Consider the following 18,390-nt stretch of genomic DNA (forward strand, 5'->3'; position numbering starts at 1 on the left):
TTGGGGGATGGAATAGGTTATTTTAAAGAAAATCCAAGATATCATATCATTTCACCCTAAACACTTCACATCTCTAACACATAAGGACAATGCATTCACACTCTTGGCAAAATTAACAATAATTCCTAAATATCTTCTAAATTCCAATTTCTCTGTCTCAAAAATATCTTTTAATGTTTTCTGTTAGACTCAGAATCCAAACAAGAGTCACAAAATTACATAGTTTTATTGTCTTATAAGTCTCCATAAATCTATAGTAGTCTTTCCCACCATCACCCCCCACACCCTACTCTGTTTTGTTAACAACATTGACCTGTTGGAGAAAACAGGTCTTAGTCCTGTAGAATGTGCCACATTCTGGATTTGGCTGACATGCGTGGTGGTGTCATTTAATTCGATCCTCTATCTGTGAACTGGTAGATATATCTAGAGGCTTGATTAGACTCAGGCTACTACAAATAAACTTCCTAGTTAGCTGTGTACTTGTTGCAGCCTCTCGCAGAAGTGATCTTTTTTTTTCTTTTTTTTTTGTGAGGAAGATCAGCCTTGAGCTAACATTTGTGCTAATCCTCCTCCTTTTGCTGAGGAAGACCGGCTCTGAGCTAACATCTATTGCCAATCCTCCTCCTTTTTTCTCCCCAAAGCCCCAGCAGATAGTTGCATGTCATAGTTGCACATTCTTCTAGTTTCTGTATGTGGGACGCGGCCGGGGAAGCGGTGCGTTGGTGCGCGCCCTGGATCCCAACCCGGGCTGCCAGTAGCGGAGCGCACGCACTTAACCACTAAGCCACGGGGCCGGCCCCCAGAAGTGATCTTTTAATAAGCACCAAATGGCAGGAATCTATTTGGCCTGTCTATGTGCCAAGTATAGAATATAGCAAGTCCATATTCCAGACCTACTGGAAATCGGATCCTCAAATTAAACAATACATGCTCTCTCTTCGTGGTTTCATTTGTTTTAATGGGTCTGTATTGGTGCAGTAACTCACTACGTGCAGCTATTTTCTTGAACCTGGGACAAGAGGAACAGTAGAAGAAGTCGGACAAGTTTAGTGGTCATCCCCCTTACTAGAGAAAGAATGTCATGCATGTAAGGATAGACATTTCCAGTTTGGAAGGGTAGGTGAGAAGGGCAGCTAAATCTTGTTTGGAGACCCCAATGATTTGCTGATCGTTAGAGTCAGTGAAACATGTTGCTTAAGGAACCTGTGGAAATCATCAGGCTCTGTCAGTTAGTAATAATTGCTATGAAGAAAATGTAAATCAGAGAAGAGGTTATAAGATAGTAGGGCAGCAACTTGAAATCACATGGTTTTGTTAGCTTTCTAGGGCTGCTGTAACAAATTATAAAGGTCTAGTTTGTTTAAAACAAGACAAATATACTCTCTCACAGTTTTGGAAGTTTGAAATCAAGGAGGCATCAGGGCCCTGCTCCTTCTGAAGGTTCTGGGGAAGAATCTAGTTCTTATTTCTCTCCTAGCTTCTGTTAACAGCCTCGATCCTAGGTGCACCTTGCCTTGCAGCTGCACCATTCCAACCTCTACCTCCGTCTTCACTTCACCTTCCCTACGTGTCTGTGTCCAAATTTCTCTTTTCTTATAAGGCCACCAGTTGTTGGATTTGGGGCCCATCCTAATCCAGTATGACCTCACCTTAACTTGATTACATCTACAAAAATCCTACTTCCAAATAAGGCCACATTCCCAAGTTCCAGGTGGACATGAATTTTTAGAGGACACCATTCAACCCAGTACAATGGTTAAAACGACTCTCCATGAGGAGATGACGTGTGAGTAACTATCTAAAATAGATGGGGAGCTAACCAGTCATGATTCTGGAGAAAGATAATCCAGGCAAAGAACGGCAAGTGTGAGGGTCTGAGATGTGAATGGGCCTGATGTGTGGAGCCTGTGAAGGGATGATGGGTAAGAGTGGCACTTACAAAGGGTACTGGGGGTGGAGGGCAGATCAATACAGCCCTGGAGGCTGTTTCTAAGGACTTTGGCTGTGTCTCTGGTGGAGATGGGAGTTATTGAAGGATTCTAAAAAAAGTGTGATATTATTGGACATTTTTCATGGGAATCACCAGCTACTATGTTGATGGCAGACTGTGGGAGGGATAAGAGCCAAAGTAGTTAGAGGTTATTTCAATAACCCATGTGAGAAACGATGATGGTTTGGACCACACTAGTAGCAGTGGAGGTAGTTAGAAGCTATCAGATAATAAGAATAATACAATAAAATTTTCCAAATTTTTTTTCCGTCAGTACTTACCTACTATATTATAAAGTGTTTTGTCACCTGTTAGTATTCATTCTTAGACAATGGAGGCAAGCACCAAAAGTTTAAGAACTCTTTTTATGAGAAAATCTTAAAATGAGAAGAATCTGAGCATTTCCTTTTTCCTGCAACTAATAATGACAGCCACCATGGGAACTCTTATTTGCCAGGAATTTGTTATTTTACATCATTATTACATCATTTAATTCTCAAAATAAACCTGTACCACAGGAACTATTTTCTACTTTATATGTAAGAAATTTAAGGTTCAGAGAAGGTAAGCAATTTATGCAGTCATATGGATAGTTAATGACAGAGCCCGGGTTCAGATTTATGTACACTTCATCTCAGTCGCATGTGATGTTCACTGTACCACAGTGTGAATTAGGAAGACAAAGTCATTATTCTGTTTAAATATCTAATCATTGTGGTCCAGATCTTTAGACATCATGTTCCAGAAAGACTTCACTTGACATTCTTCATTTATAGGTTGTTGATTAATCAATTTGACTGATTATTACCAGGAATATTGTAAAAAGAGACCCTTCAGCAGTCAACACATTGAGAGAGAAAGAAGCTAGTACATCGCTTGTAACCAGATGTACTAGAGTCGGCACCCACGCTCCCAAGAGCAGATTGTGCACATCTCTTTCCATCTCTACGTTGAATGATGTCACATGATACCTTGAAATAAGCCTTGGTCGGGGTAGTGACCCCATGGAAATCAGCAAACACAATAAATCAGAGCTTTTTCATCCAGAAACCTGGTTTACCAACATACTGTTGCCTATAACTCAAATTCAATCACAATAAAATACAAAGGGTGTGTGTGTGTGTGTTAGAGTGAGAGAGAGAGAGAAAGAGACAGAAGAGACAGAGAGCGTTTTCAAATTCCTAGGTGTAGTGAATGTCTAATATTAGTTTAAAAACTGCAGCAATATAAACCAAAATAACAGAAAGTGTTCACTTGACAGATGAACACATATGAAGTTTATGATTACACATTTCCTGGTTGACCTTAGCAAAGTGTCTATAGGACTTATGCATTCTCAGCAGTAACTACAGAGTTCCAGACCAGTTTTCCCTCCGCCCAAACCCACACCTAGCCTAGCCTTCACAGGTGGTGTTTTCTTTAGCAAATACACTTTTGGTGAGCTCGGTTCTTCCACGGAAGACTGAAGCAACAGCAATCCGGGCAGAGGCCTGTGGCATGGGTTTCAGGAGCTTTGGCTTCTCTCCCAGTAGAAGCAAGTGATGAGGTTTCCTTCCCTGGGCTGGCCTGGAGGAAGCTTCTTTCACCCAGGAGAGGTTGAGGAGGAGAATCAGTCTGAATATTAACCAAAATAAGTAGGATTCCTTGCCATGGGGAAAAATTCAGGGTACCTCCATTTAGGTGGAGTGATTACGTCTGAAAGTCAAGTAGAAGTTGTTTGAGGGCTATTGATTATTTTGAATCATCTCCACAACTTGTATCTTCCACCAGTATTTCTTCTAAAAAACAGCAGCTTATATCTTGAACCAACATACACACGCACAAACACACATCTGCTACCACCTCCACTTTTACCCAATCTCTCCTAAAACCTTTCTCAAAGAATGGCATCAGTGGCTCTCCATTGCTGTGCTCAGCTGTAATGTATAACTGCCCATCTTCTTGCCTCCCTCTCTCTGACCGTTGTCCAGTCAGGGCCAGACTCCAGCAGAGGGTCAGGACAGAAGTTTATTTTTATGGTCAAAATCCAAACACCACAGACTGCCTGGAAAGGGTGCTTAGGTCATGATCAAAGCCAGAAAAATTAATCCAAATGAGGCCATTGATTCAGGAAGGAGAGAACAGGAGCTGAGGTACAAAACCAAAATGGGACAGAGAAAGACAAGGGGCCTGGAGAACTGAGGGCGAGGAGCAGTCACAGCAACAAGCAAGTGAATGTGATCAGCGTGTGTTCCGAAGTGGTGTTGGAAAGTCAATGTCACTTATGGCCTTTTCATTTCTTTATAAAATACTAAATACAAGTCAATGTTGTGTAGGGGTTAAGTCACAGACTCTGGAAATAAACTACCTAGCTTTGAAGGCTGGCTCTGCCATTTACTAGCTCTGTGACCTTAATGAGTTTCCTCAGTTTCTTCGTCTGTAAAATGGAGAGAATAACAGGTTTTCATTCACAGGATTGTTATGAGGATTAAACAAATTAATATCTGTAAAATGCTTAGAAGAGTGTCTATTAAAAAAAGACACAAAAATAAAACAATATGCACCCAGGTACCCCGCATGAAACCTCAGGAAAAAAAATGACCAGCATGGTCGGAGTTCCCTTTTATTTATCCCTTGTCCTTCTTTCAAAGGAAACCGCCATCTTGAATTTGTGATTTATCATTCCTATGCATCATTATATTCATTTATATGAATAGCTATATCTCTAAGTAATGAGTAATTTTATTTTTTATATATTAAACTGTATATAAATGGTATCGTGCCTTATGTATTCATCTGTAACTTGTTCTGTTTACTCGATTCATCTGTGTTGATACCAGCAGCTCTGGGTCACACACCCACGTCACTCCTATTACTGCTAGAGTATTCCCAATGGATGCATGCACCACAATTTATTTGTCTGCTCTCCTGTTGATGAACATATAAGTTTGCTTCTACTTTTTGCTACTCTAAGCATTCTTAGGCATATTTCTTGACAAATGAATTGAGTTCCTCCAAGCTGATTTAGAAGTGAAATTTCTGAGATTTAGAGTAAGCTTATTTTCAAATTTGCTTAATATTTTTAAAACTATTCTTTTAAGGTATTCAGACAAATTTACCTTATCATCAGCACTCTACTACGTGCTGACTACTACTGCAAGTCCTTTCAACGGATTAACTTATTTAATCCTCATAACAACACTATGAAGGAAGTTCTACTATTTCCCTCACTTTACAGAAGAGAAGTTCAGCAATTTTCCTCAGATCACACAACTGGTAAGCTATAGAGCTGGGATTCACACCTAGACACAGTGGTTCCAGAGTTGTGCTAAATGCAAAATAGGATATAATAAGATGTCAAGCTATTCTGACCAAAAAGTATCACCAGGCAGATAAAAAGGTTCATTGAAGGAAGCGAGACTTCATATAATTCAGTATGACTTCATCTTATTTCCGAATGAGGCCCATTCTGAGGTTCCAGATGGACATGAATCTTGGGGGGACATTATTCAACCCAATCCTAGTACATGTCTTCTACCATCTGTGACCAAAGAAAGGAATCTAATTGACTTTCCACATGACAAGGCTTCGGATATTTGGAAAGAGCTCTACTATTCACGGATCTCTGCTCTCTACCCACCTCATATGCCCAAGGCATCCCTCGCCCTGGCTACACTTACCCAATTCAGTCAGGCCACCCTGTAGCAGAGTCTCCAGTAGTTCTCAGTCCCCAGGAAAGTTCTGTCACTCTCCAAGCAGCTCTGCTCAGGACACACTTCCATTTACCAGTGTCTTTCGCTTGAGGGGGTATCCACAACAGATATTCTTTTCCAGGTGTGGACAGACCAATACAGTGAACTCTAAGAGTTGTCATTGACCACTATAATTATGGCTTGGCCGTGACTGCATGAGCCTTTTGTTCTAGGTCACTCAAGAGAGTTGAATAATAGTTCCAGTTCTGTCCGTAACTCTGTAAACAGAAGTAAATCAAGAATTCGGCGCTTACATTTCTTAACCTTTAGAAAAAGGAATCCTTGCCCTAACCTGTTTGACAATGATGTTGTGAGGACAAATATCAGATTGGTACAAAAGACTCAGATAAAATCCTCAGATAAGAATGCCTAGGAAGAATGTGGCTATATACTCATAATACAAAGGAATGTAACCTTGTTTTATATCAAAGGGTCCTTTGATAAGCCAATGAAATCTATGGTGCACCTCCTCAGAAAATGCATGTAAGCATGGTCACACACAGGTAGATAAGCTTCAAAATTATTAAGGATTTAAATTACCCTAGAGTTCAGACATGGTTTCCCTCCATTCTCTAACTAAGGAGTGATTTGGAACCTGAGCATTAAATGAGTACAGCAAACAGTATTCTTTCTTGATTCACAAGTGGCTGTTCCAGTTTAGAACAGAGGCTATTAAGCCAGTCCAGGAACCCCAGCACATGGTGTGGCCATAGTTGGTGTGGAGTGGAAACCTTTTTGGATTGAAGTGAGCATCTATGGATGGTGAGGCACTTTTCTCGGTAGCAACAAATCTCCAAAGTAAAGGAGGTTTTTCTCTAGTGTCCATTTTCTGGCTTTTGCCCCCTTTTAATATTCTCATTTCCTAAGAAATTCACTCATCTCTCTCTGACAGGATGAAATTGATCCATTAAAGTAATCCTCACTAATATGCTAGAAAATCAGGGTCTGGAACTATCCCACGTGAGGGGTCAGCCTTGGGAAAATTCACTACAGCCAGAGGAGCATAGTTATCCAAACACGTGATTTACTAATGATGGACTTTCTGATATTGGTGGTGGAAATAATTTGGGACAAGTACACCTTTCTAGTAATAATGTACTTTTTGCACAACTTTTACATAATTTATAGTGCTTGTATAGTCTCAAACTTTCCAAAGTCATCTCATGAATATGACTTCCTTTGCTTCTCACCAAAAGCCAAAATGGGAGAGGAAGACAGAGAATGCCCATCTTATAGATAAGGAAATTGCATCCTTGAGAAGTTAGGTGACTTGCCCTAAATCTTGCAGTTGATACGAGATGGAGCCAGGACTTTAACCCAGATCTGGTCCTATATCCCACTTTCCTTTGCTATATCATAAAGGCAATCATGTACCCAATATACAGTTTCAGTTTTCAAATGGCCCCTCTGAAGCCAACATGTAGTATGACTTCAGGATTAGTAGAGGGTCATCCCAGGAGTTGGAAGTCCTATAATCTTCTCTCTTTGTGGATAACTTTAAGCTGGGTGCCGGATGGAGTTGACATTGCCTCCACCTCCTCCAGATTAGGAAAAAAAAATCTGTCCCTCCTCTGTCTGTTGCCTGAGATCCCTTGAACAATGAGCAGCGTCTTTCACTCCACATAAGGCACAGGCTTGGAAATGCAAATATCTGTGTATAAGTCAATGCAAATGGCTGATATCATATCTTTCTCTGAAAACAGGGGAGGGGACAGGGAGAGATGTCACCAGCAGAACCAGGACACTGTCTGAGGCTGCAGAGAGCCAAGGGCAGAGAGAGAGACCAGTGTCTAAAGACCAATGGCACCTGCCTCCTTTCAACATTGCGGTTCTCCCCCTCCACACAGTTCTCGTTGCTCAGAGAACAAAATGGGTATCTTTTTGACCACAGGAGAAATGCAGTGTTTCTCAAAGTGTGGTCCCCAAAACAACAGCATCCTAATTAGCCAGAAGTGCTGACTAAACATGCAGATTCCCAGGCACTTCACAACCCCACCCCCACCAACCCACCCACACACTTTTCCAGTCCAGGTCTCTGGGGCTGGACACAGGAATTTGCCCTTGTAGCAAGCTCCCAGGATGTCTGTTGTGAACATTAAAGTTTGGAAACTATTGCTCTAGAGGCCAAATTAGATCTTGAGAACAGTGATGAACACAGTCACACACTGCATAACAAGGTTTTGGTCAACGATGGACCACATATATGACGGCGGTCCCCTAAGATTAGTATCAGATAGCCTAGGTAAGTAGCAGGCTATACCATCTAGGATTGTGTAAGTACACTCTATGATGTTCATACAATGACAAAATCGTCTAACGATGCTTTTCTCAGACTGTATCCCTGTCATTAAGAGACGCATGATTGTACCACTTTTGAAAGACCTTGAGGAGAGCACCTCAATGAAGGTTCTTTTACGGGGTTTCTTTCGCAACTCTTCTCTTTCCTTATCTTAAAATCATTTGGTGTATTTTTTTAATTATGCAAATCTGTGCATATACTATTTCAGTTAAATGCACAAATGTTATCTATATCTCTATCTGCAAACAGGCTATTTCTTTCTTAATTTCTTTCCCCTTTTGCACACCTATTACTCCGTTTCTCTCCTCTGCCTACTCTCATCTCCATCAGGTCCCCAGTAATCTATATTGCAATCCAGTGTCTAGTATCCTTTATAATCATGCATACACACACACACACAAACACATATACTCAAACCTATATGGATATGTGTTGCTTTTTGTATTACTAAAATAGAAACGTATTTGATATTTTTTCTGTATCTTGCTTTTCTCACTCAACAATACCTGGTAGAAATCCTTCCACATTACAAGGTTTAACTCCAACTTATTCTTTCAAATGATTGCACATGATTTCACAGTGAAGATGAATCATAACTTATTCAATCATTCCCCTATCAACAGATGTAATTTGTTCCCTGGTTCCTGCTGCTATGGACAATGCAGCAATTAACATCTTTGTATTTTATATATATGCTTTATTTCTTGGGGATAGATTCTTATTCATAGGATAAAGAACTGTATAAGTGTTTGCTACAATAATAACTAATATTAGTATTTCGCAGGATTATATGTATTTTTATTTTTAATAACTCTTTTCAACTTGCTTCCCAAATAAGATAATATTTAACCAGTAATTCATATGAATACTCTTTTTCCCCTTTACAACGCACTATAAGAATTTATATTGGCAGCAAAATGTAATTAGTTATACAAATTTATCATATTGAATTTTTAAACATCCTTCACTTTACAACATCCCATTTGAGTTTTGCAACTATTTCACATCCTTAGCAAATAATAAGTATTGAGCTCTGAAGTGCCAAACAGGTGTAATCAAGAAAACAAACAAAAGCAACCAACAAAACAAAACAGATTGCTTTCAATGAGACTACCTTCCAAATATTTTAGATAGATAGATAGACAGATACCGATACCGATAGATAGGTAGGTAGACGGATAGAGTTGGCTGATAGGAAAAAGCCTCCAATATTTGTCCTGCCTTGCCAACAGCCAAATCTGATAGGGCCAGTTTTTCTGCATCTATAAATATGGAGGACCAGTCAAGGTCAAGGATCAGAGTCTGGAAACAATAGTTATTCTCTTCACTCTTTTGTGACACTGAAGAGGAAAAAAAAGAGATGTGACCTTGCTTGATCCACAGACTTCAACCATCCCTTGTTTGATCAGAACATCTGGAAGAGTCCAGCAAGGCATCAAGGTGCACAGACAGTTAACCTCTGGCCAAGTCTCAAGTGCCACTTACAGTCCATGGGAAATGGCAGGAATCAAAAACGGGATGTTCAAGGGAGACAAGAGCAATAGGGAAGGGGGTAGAAGAAGGGCTGGCGAAAGGAGAGAGAAAGCAGTAGGTCTGTGAGTTAAGGGGGAAAAAACCCAGCTTAATTATAGAAGAAAAGACAGACACATAGGATAGCTCTCACAGGCAGAGTTGCTGTGGAAGCACATTCCAGGAAAATCTTAAGAGATTACTTTAATAATAAACCATGCATTCTTCAGCAAGCCATCACGGGATTAACTACCCCTTTCCTCAGCTGGAAACACAGTCGTCAGTTTTTTATTTTATTTTTCCTTCTTCCTCACAGGCAGGTTTTGTACAAGGAGAAGAGACATGCAAGGATCATAGTTTTTCAAACATGGCATTGAATTTTCCTCACCTTAATTTTCTAGAGATGAATTTCAGTGGTGATAAGAAAAGCTCATGGTTTAGGCAGGGGGTTAACATCCGAGTGGGCTTGGGTCTGATACTCCAGCTGCAAGGATGTTCATTTTAGACTCACTGAAAAGTGAACAACTTCGATGGGACAGGAGACTACGTTCCACCAGGGATCAAAAGGGTTAAATTTATTTTCATTCTTCCTTTTTTTTCCCCTGAATGTGAGCAGGACACTGAATCACTGCCAGAAGCAATATCAGCTCCCTAGAGATATAAAAATACACTTCAAATCAGAGTTCTCCACTGTCGACTCCTAAGATTTTGGTGTAAGATGACAGAGCTGTCCATTTTAAGCTGTATGTGTGAGCCCTCTGCTCATAAATGAACTCTTTTCCTAAAGTCTTCTCTTGTAACTATAGCTTATTGTAGACGAAATCATTTTCTTCCTCTGGCTTCTTAGATAAATCCTTTCCATTTGGTGGGGAAAAGCAAACATAAATTAACTTTTCTCGGTCAGAGTTTTTCGATTTAAAAAATGGATTTGTGTTGTCACTTCTGAGTTGAGAAAGTATTACATATTGAGGTGAAAAGAGAGACCCATTTTTTTTTTTAATTGTCAAAGCCTCCATTTGCCTGAAATCAGCTGTCATTTTTCCAGCTACTTAGCCTTTGGAAGTGAAACCATCCCTCTGGACTTCAGGATCTCAGAAGTAAAGCACTACGTCCTAAGATGCACCAGAGTAAAAGTTCTCTGCACAAATATTATAAATACCATCCTAAGACTAAAGTTTATATATCTCTCGTCATTCACACGAAGTCATTTTTTTTAATAATAGCAAATTACCTCAGAGGAATATTGAAAACCACAGCCCACCTTCCCCACCCCGACACCTCCAGGTGTGAGGAGATGAGGCAGGTGGCAGAAATAGTAGAGGCCAGGAGAGGTAGTATTCTCATTGTCACCAGCTATGCTGCTCTGTGCCTCTGGGTCACTGGGTGTTCCAAGCCTGACCTACTTGAGAGCAGGGACTGCCACTCACATTGAATTGCCCCAAATTACACAGTGGCTTTGCAGTCAGGGCTAGGCTTGGACCACAAAATACATCCTTGGTGTCCCATGCGCCCAGTTTGAACCCCCAGTTTCCAGAGGTAAAATGCAAATCCGCTGTGTGTTGCTTACTCGATAAAATCAATAACCCCTTCCCCTCCGAGTCATAATTTGGCGTTTTCACCGTTAGTACACACTGTCTCCCCCTTAAAAACAAATAAATAAATAAAAGGGAACATGGATATGCTTTCCACAAGAAAAGAAGGAAATTATTTCCTAATTCTTAAAAAGCAACCAAGCTTCTGGGGATGTTTTACAATTGTTCATGATTTTAAAATATGGAGAAAATGAATTCCCAGCTTAAGGCCCACTAACATCTGCTGTGGCATGCCTTCTACTGCTGAGCACTGTACATCAATATTTTCAAATATTTTATTTCTCATAGTTTATATTTTTCATGGAGGTATATGAAACGCTAGGGAAATCAGTGCAGATGAAGTCACATTACGTGCCTACACGTGGATGGACACACTGTGAGGGAAGCCAGTATACAATCTTTGTTTATATCAGATATATAGCTTATTTAGATAGGTTATATAGACGTGCACATTTTTGTTTATATCAATTTCATAGAGAGAGAATTGTTTTTATGTCTGTATATACAGGATTATATTTCATACATAAATACAGTATGTTTTACATATACACACACAGATTTCCCACCAATTTAAGCGCATTCACATCTGCAATGAAAGAGACACTAATTCCTTTAAAGGGGGCAATCACACGTTCCACTGTAGAAACAGCAGATCTGAGCTAGGATCCACTGCCTCTTGCCAGGAAAGTCAGGAGTAAAGGCGGCCCTTTGTTCAAAGGGGCCCCAACGCGTAAGGATGACTTCGCGTGCCACATCACTCCAGTGGCAATCCAGAGAAGGAATTCGTGAAATGAAGGTTGGGTGGATCCCACCCCTTTCCTGCGGAGTTTCCCTTTCCTGTCCTTATTTGCACCCTCCCCTGTCCCGCGTCCCCAGCCCCGCGAGTCTGGGGCTGTTGACTGCGCCCTTGCTCGTTTCTCCTCCCCTTCGCTCCGGTTCCCTGCGATCGCCCCCCGCTGGCGGGGCTCGCCGAGCCGAGGGGACCCGGGTCCTCTGCGTGACTGGAGCTCGAGTTAATAAACAGTTAAGTTTGGAAGACTCAGCAGACACGTTGAGGGGGAGTTACCAAGCCCGGGCAGCAAAAACATCCCGGCGCATTCCTGGGGAGTCCTCAGCTGCCAGCATCTGATTAGAACCATATCTCGCCGGGAGTGGCCGCGCGGCTCCGAGGCTCCCGGCCGGCGGCTATTTAAGCGCGGCCGCCGTGTCGGCTGCGCGGCAGCCTGGAGGCTCGGGCACCGGGGAGTCATGCTCGCTCCGCAGAGGCGCTAGCCAGCCTGTGAGTAGCTTTCAAATCCTTCTTCCCTTTGGCTCCATTTTTTGGCGACCTCCTTCCCTGTTTTGCTTTCTCCCCCCTCGGGGTGCAGACCTGAGACTGTGGGTGAATCTGAGAAATGAGCCAGTGTACTTGGGGAAACAAGCGAGTTTGTGGCCTGACGTCCGAGGAATGCGTCCACGGAGTGCGTTTTACCTTTGGGGTCGGCCTCCAGATGTCCAGCTTGTGACATTTAACCAGCGCCTCCCTTTTGTGTGTGTTAGTCTGTGTGCTTGTTTAAAAGCTCTGCGGGCAGCCCTGGCAGGACGCTGGTGTGGCTGCTGACCGCCTAATCAACTCCTCCAAGGGTGTTTATTTTTGCCTGTGACAAAGGCTGGGGACCTGGGCTGTGCCCTGGAGAAGCTTTTTCCTGGTGACTGACAACGTATGGCGTTAAAATGTGAACTTTGTCTCACACCCGCATTCTTAAGAAAGTTATCTGCCCCAGAGACTGAACAAACTTGTTTTAAAACCCCAAAGCACTGAGCGTTTAAATGGTGTCTGCCTCCTTGCTGGAAACTGACTGGAAAGATTAAGCAAGAATTCTAGAAAAGGGGAAAAAATGAATGGGTTAAAACCATGGAGCCCCAGTCAACAGCGCGGTTTTCATAGCATAGAGCTGACTCTGTTATTTGTTTCTGCCCTCCTTTCCTCTTGACTTAATTCTCAGCCTGGAATTCAGGTCCGCAGTCAGTTTCAGCAGGGAGCTGTTTGAGTCCAAAGGGAAATTTAGCTGGATTAAAAACACTTAAAGAATCTGGATATTATCTCCACCCCATTCCCCGCCAGCCCCCCCCCCCCCCACCTTTTCCTCTTTCTTTTTAGTTTGTGTTTGGAAGGAAGACAGGCACTCTGTAAAACGAGAAGAGCAGAAATAAACTTCCAGACACATGGAAAGACTTAAAAATTATGGAGGGGCGACTTCATGAATAGTAAATGTTGTTATTGCACTATAAAGTGACTTAATGAAAAAATTTCTGGCCCTAATCAGGCAAAGCAGGGGAGTGGGGGAGAAGGAGGTAAAATAGAGCTAATTCAAACAGAAGTAATGGCTGAGAGAAAAAGGCAGCTACAAAAATGCCTTCAAGACATCTGATAAGGCTCTTGGAATGCCTTTGATGGGGTATATTGTTGATCTTCCTTATAGGCTTGAGGTTGGCTCCCCACACTGGAGCATCTACTGACTGGCGGGGAGGGAGGAACTACCTGGGATTGTGGGAGCACTGCAGCTACCAAATGGTATGTCTCCATGCTCTACGGCACCTCCATGCGTGCTTCTTACACCAGCAGCCAGATCTTGATTCGGCTGCTCTTCTCTGGGCCTGGTGCCCCACTCACCCCAGATTCTGTCTCTACCTCATTGAAGGGAAATAGGCCTCAGTGACACTGTAAGAAAGTTTATTGCCTTGAGAATTGAGGAGTATTTGGGATGGAGCTCTCCTTAATCTTTGGGGAAGGACCTTTTTGGTGAAGTGCTGGGTATATGCAATAATGCCACACTTATACAACACGGAGTGTGCAGTGTGGACAGTGTCCTAGAGAGAGCACAAAGGAGGCCTAGTGGTCCTTTCCAAACTATATTTCTGGGACAAATTACTTCTTCTAAATTCCTGATCAGTTTCCTCCTAAGGCAGACTGGATTCTCTTGCCTGTTGTTGGTGAATAACTTAACTTCCCCCTTCCCTTCCCACTCCCAGGTCTGTCCCTTCTTATCCAAATGACTACACTAGAAACCAGTTCTTCTTAAACTATACCCTCCTACGTTTTAACGTATGACCAGAACAAGTAGATGGTAGAGGAATGTCTTCCACCTTTGAGCTATGACACACATGTAGTTGCCATTCTGGTGATCTTGGGCACAGTCAACCTTCACTTGAGTGTGTAAGAGAGGGAAGGGAGCCCCAGCACTTTAAAAGCCTTGCCTAATTTGTTAAGGACAGAAACCAGAGTCTGCATTTTTACTCAAGACTTTTTATAGTTTTAGATTCAACGAAAAGTCCAAATTCCTGTGTATTAGGCTTATTTGTTGCCTTGCTCAAAAGATTGAATTGATTTTTGTCACCGCGTTTGGGTTGAAGGGAATTGCTTTTAAGACACTCATTGGCATGAAGGTCGTACAGGTGCCTCTGGAAGCTGCTGACCAGTTGGGTGGGGGTGATATTTATTGGCCTGCTCAGCCATGCCTCAATTACCTGAAGATTAAGAGAGCAGGAAGACATACACCTTGCTGAGTGGCTCCTGGCTAGCAGGGGACTTTGTGGAAACGTGGGCTCTTGGTGGTGCAGTGAGTACGTGCTGCTTCATTTCTAATTCTACCCTCATATGTCTGTTTTTCTACCTGGATAATTTCTACCTGGATAGTTTTGAAGGCTCCGTGTTTCTCTTCCTCAGTCTCTCCTGAGTTGAGGATTTAATTAACGCTTTTCTTAAAGACAAAGCTAAGATGCTGAAACACTTGAGAAGGCTGCTAAAGACTGAGCTCTCCAGGGTGTCAAGTCGCCCTCACGTTCGTCAGAACCTGCCTCGCCAGGTGGCAAGGCTTGACAGCAGACTGGTTGGAGAGGTTCTGATAACTGACTGAACCCGTAAAGTTCAGTCTTATTCTGGTCCTCCAAACAGAACCAGAATAAGAACTATACTGGCAATATGAAGCACCTAAGGAACAGGATGTGGTATTTTAAAATTCTTCCTGGTGCTGCTGAGTAATTCTAAAGTTGAAGCTGTGCCACCGACTTGCACAGAGGGAGGCCAAAATCACAGTTAGATGAAATAGCTGTGACATCAGATATGTGTGTTTCAGGGAAACCTAATTCATGGTAATGTATCCTGCCTGGATTAATTGTGTGAATCAGAAAGAAAGCGGGCCATCAAGTCTCCTCTTCTACAAAAAACATGCTAATTTCTGATGAGGGGAACAAATGATACTGAGTGTGGACACAAAGGGCTAGCCTTCCTGCCAGTTTCTGCTCCCCCGCCCCCAGCCCAGTCAGGTAGTGGTTGAGAGCCTGAGTTCTGGAGTTCCATTGCCTTGGTTCAAATCGCAGCTACACCACCGCTGCATACGTGACCTCCGGCAAACTGTTTAACCTCTCCGTACTTAAGCTTTCTTATCTGGAGAGAATAATAGTACCTACCCTCAGGTTTGTTGGGAAGATTGTTAATCTAATATGCTTAGAATACTTTCTTCTGTCTGACTTAGAAAATTGTGTTTTGTTTTGTTTTTACCCCCTGAACAACTGAATTGTGTATCTTTGTGAAAACTGAAGTCGGAATGGAGAATTTCTTTGTCAAAATTGGACACTACTCGTCTACCTGAAAAATGTTAATCATTCAAGCATTTCATATTAACAAAGCCAGCTTCTGTGCTGTGCTCACGCTAGAACAGACAGGGAGTTACTCTCTGTTCTCCGCCTAGAAGCCTGCAGTTTGGTTTGGTCATGCTGACCTCCTCTGGTGTCATTGAAGTCTTCTCCACCCCCTCTCGGACTCCCAACCAAGAGGGAGCAATTCTTCGACCTGAAGTCAGCATTATAGCAGAAGGAAGTGGGAAGGGAGGGACCACCCGTACTAAACTGAGCGACTAGGCTAGAAATAAAAAGTCTTCCGTGTGCGTGCAGCCCCATACTATCCTTGCCGACATTGCTGGGCGGGTTGCCATGGTTACTCCCCTTCTCGCATCCTTCTCCTACCCTGGAAGGAAGCCTGCCACTCTAGGGTAAGCAAAACCTGAACAAATTGCTTCCTGGTCTAAAAATGGAAGTTACTTTTTTATTAAGTGAGGTAGAATCTCCTCTTTACCTACTTCATCCTTTTCCTCTTCTTCTAAACCTATTTTAATCCTAACACTTGATTGTCTAACTCTTGCTAATTCTTACATCATCAAGATAGCAAAATATTAAGGCTTATGAAATTTCAGGAACATAAGAGCTGTTGCCTTGATATAGAAGAAGCCTGGCAATATTTCTCTGCTACCATAACTTATACAAGTAGGCTAGAGGCAAGCAACCTTTAACTGCCTTAGACTGGTAAGAATTCTGAGTGAATGGGGCAGGCTGAGTCAGTGTTCAGCTGTAGGGAAGTTAGCAGGAGGCAGAATGCTTATACAGAATGCAAGTGACAGGGGGCTGTCACTTAGGTAACACAGAGTAAAGGAAGCAGGTAGAATAGGAGGCGATAATCCTGGAGAAGCGGAATTTGAAACGCTGTTCAGCCTGGAAGAAATTTGGGTGAGGAATACATGGTTTAACATTTTCTCTGGGTAAAAAGCTACCCTATTTCTCTTTAGCATTGTGATGCAAAATGTAACTCTGAAACAGACTTAGATCTTTATGTGACAGGTGAACCTTCGTAAGTTCTCATTTCACAATCAAATTCATTCAGTCTTTCAAGACTGGACACTTAGTTAGCTTGATGTGTATTTTACAGCTAGAGAGAACTCATCTAAGATAGTGGTTCTCAGAGTGTGGTCCCCAGACCAGCAACATCAGCATCACCTGGGAACTTGTTAGAAATGCAAATTCTTGGTCACCATCCCAGATTCACTGAACCAAATTCTAGCAGTAGGACCCATCTAGCTGTATTTCAACAAGCCCTCCACATGATCTCAGAGTAACTTTCCTAATTCAGTTGCTCAGTGGAAAGCATAGCAAAGTGTCTGAATTCCTACAGTCGTGGAAATAATAAAGCAAAACATTTAAACACAGCTCAATTCAACTGAATCTGAGGATGCAGACAGATGAAAAAGCACAGACCTTGACATTTTTCCTACTATCTCAGGTATTGCTTTCTTGATCCTAGGAAAGCTGATATACTCTTTAGTTTTACATAATCACCTTGCTTCCAAATCCTTTCCCCTCTTTTGGTGTTTTAAAGAGTGTAATTAATCTCCATTTATTAGGAAACTGTCCCAGTTACTTCTTTTAAAAAAGATTCTGGTAAACTAGATCATTATCCTTGAACCAGATGGTTTTCTCTAACCTATAAACTTTTTATTTTGTTTTTCATACCATGCCCAGAGTGCAGATGAAGCCTTCTCCATACTGGTAAATGAACCCACTGCACTTAGTATTTATTGAGTTTTATGGTTTATGAAGTACTGTTCCATTCTCCCATTTGATTTTCACTTTATATAACTTAAGATAGATAGAAAAAAATCTTCATTTCTTAGCTCCAATATGATCAGTAGATATCAGCTTCACATGGTCATATCATTACATGGTAGAGCCAGGATTCAAGGGTGAATCTTTGTGATTCGAATCTTGGTGTTTATCTGAATATTTGGTAAGTACCTCGTATGTGAAGTATGTTGCTAGGTTGGCAGTGGGAGAACTCCTAGTGAGTAGAAATCTAGAAGAAAGTCTACATCATGTGCAGCAAAGAACATAGAATCTAGTTCTACAGTGGAATGGCAGCTCTGCCATTTCTTAGGCATGCTATTCAATGTCTCTGACCCTTAATTGCTTCACCCACTTTGCAAAACACGTCCTAAGAATGACTGATGTTAATGTAAGACTGACGTTTAGCAAAGATCACACCTTAGACTGAAAAATGCAAGAGCGTGATCTAGAAGTAGAGAATTGGAACTCTGGTTTTGAGGAGGCAACATAGGTTAGTGGTTAAGAGCTTGGGCTCTGAACTACAACTGACTGTGTCCACAACCCAGTTTTGCCATTTAAGACAAGAGACATAACATCTGAGCTTCTTTTTCTCCATCAGTAAAATGAGTTGCCTCGAAATTAAAATTAAAGGAGAAGCCATAAAAAATACTTCCTCAGAGCTGTTGCTTCAGAAATGTACCTGTTCTAGAACTACAACTTTCAATGCAATAACTAAGCTGATATTGAAAATAGTCTTGTTCTCATTGCTTGTGAGCTTTAGGCAAGCTAAAATCTAGAGATGAACACATTTGGGCTGAAAGTTAGAAGACCGTCTTTCCTACATACCTTGAAACT

The 18,390-nt window shown here is 41.8% G+C and overlaps 1 protein-coding gene across 2 annotated transcripts in view; it reads left to right on the top strand.

The window, feature by feature from the left end:
• Nucleotides 1-12,121: 12,121 nt before the first annotated feature.
• DAB2 (DAB adaptor protein 2) overlaps nucleotides 12,122-18,390 on the top strand; it is a 50,181-nt gene continuing 43,912 nt past the window's right edge. For both annotated transcript variants that reach the window (XM_058564185.1, XM_058564184.1), the window contains exon 1: nucleotides 12,122-12,403. The gene's annotated coding sequence lies outside the window, so the exon portion shown is untranslated. The remainder of the gene's footprint in view (nucleotides 12,404-18,390) is intronic.

This window comes from Diceros bicornis, chromosome 20 (genome assembly GCF_020826845.1).
Source record: "Diceros bicornis minor isolate mBicDic1 chromosome 20, mDicBic1.mat.cur, whole genome shotgun sequence".
In the NCBI taxonomy this organism is placed as follows: domain Eukaryota; kingdom Metazoa; phylum Chordata; class Mammalia; order Perissodactyla; family Rhinocerotidae; genus Diceros; species Diceros bicornis.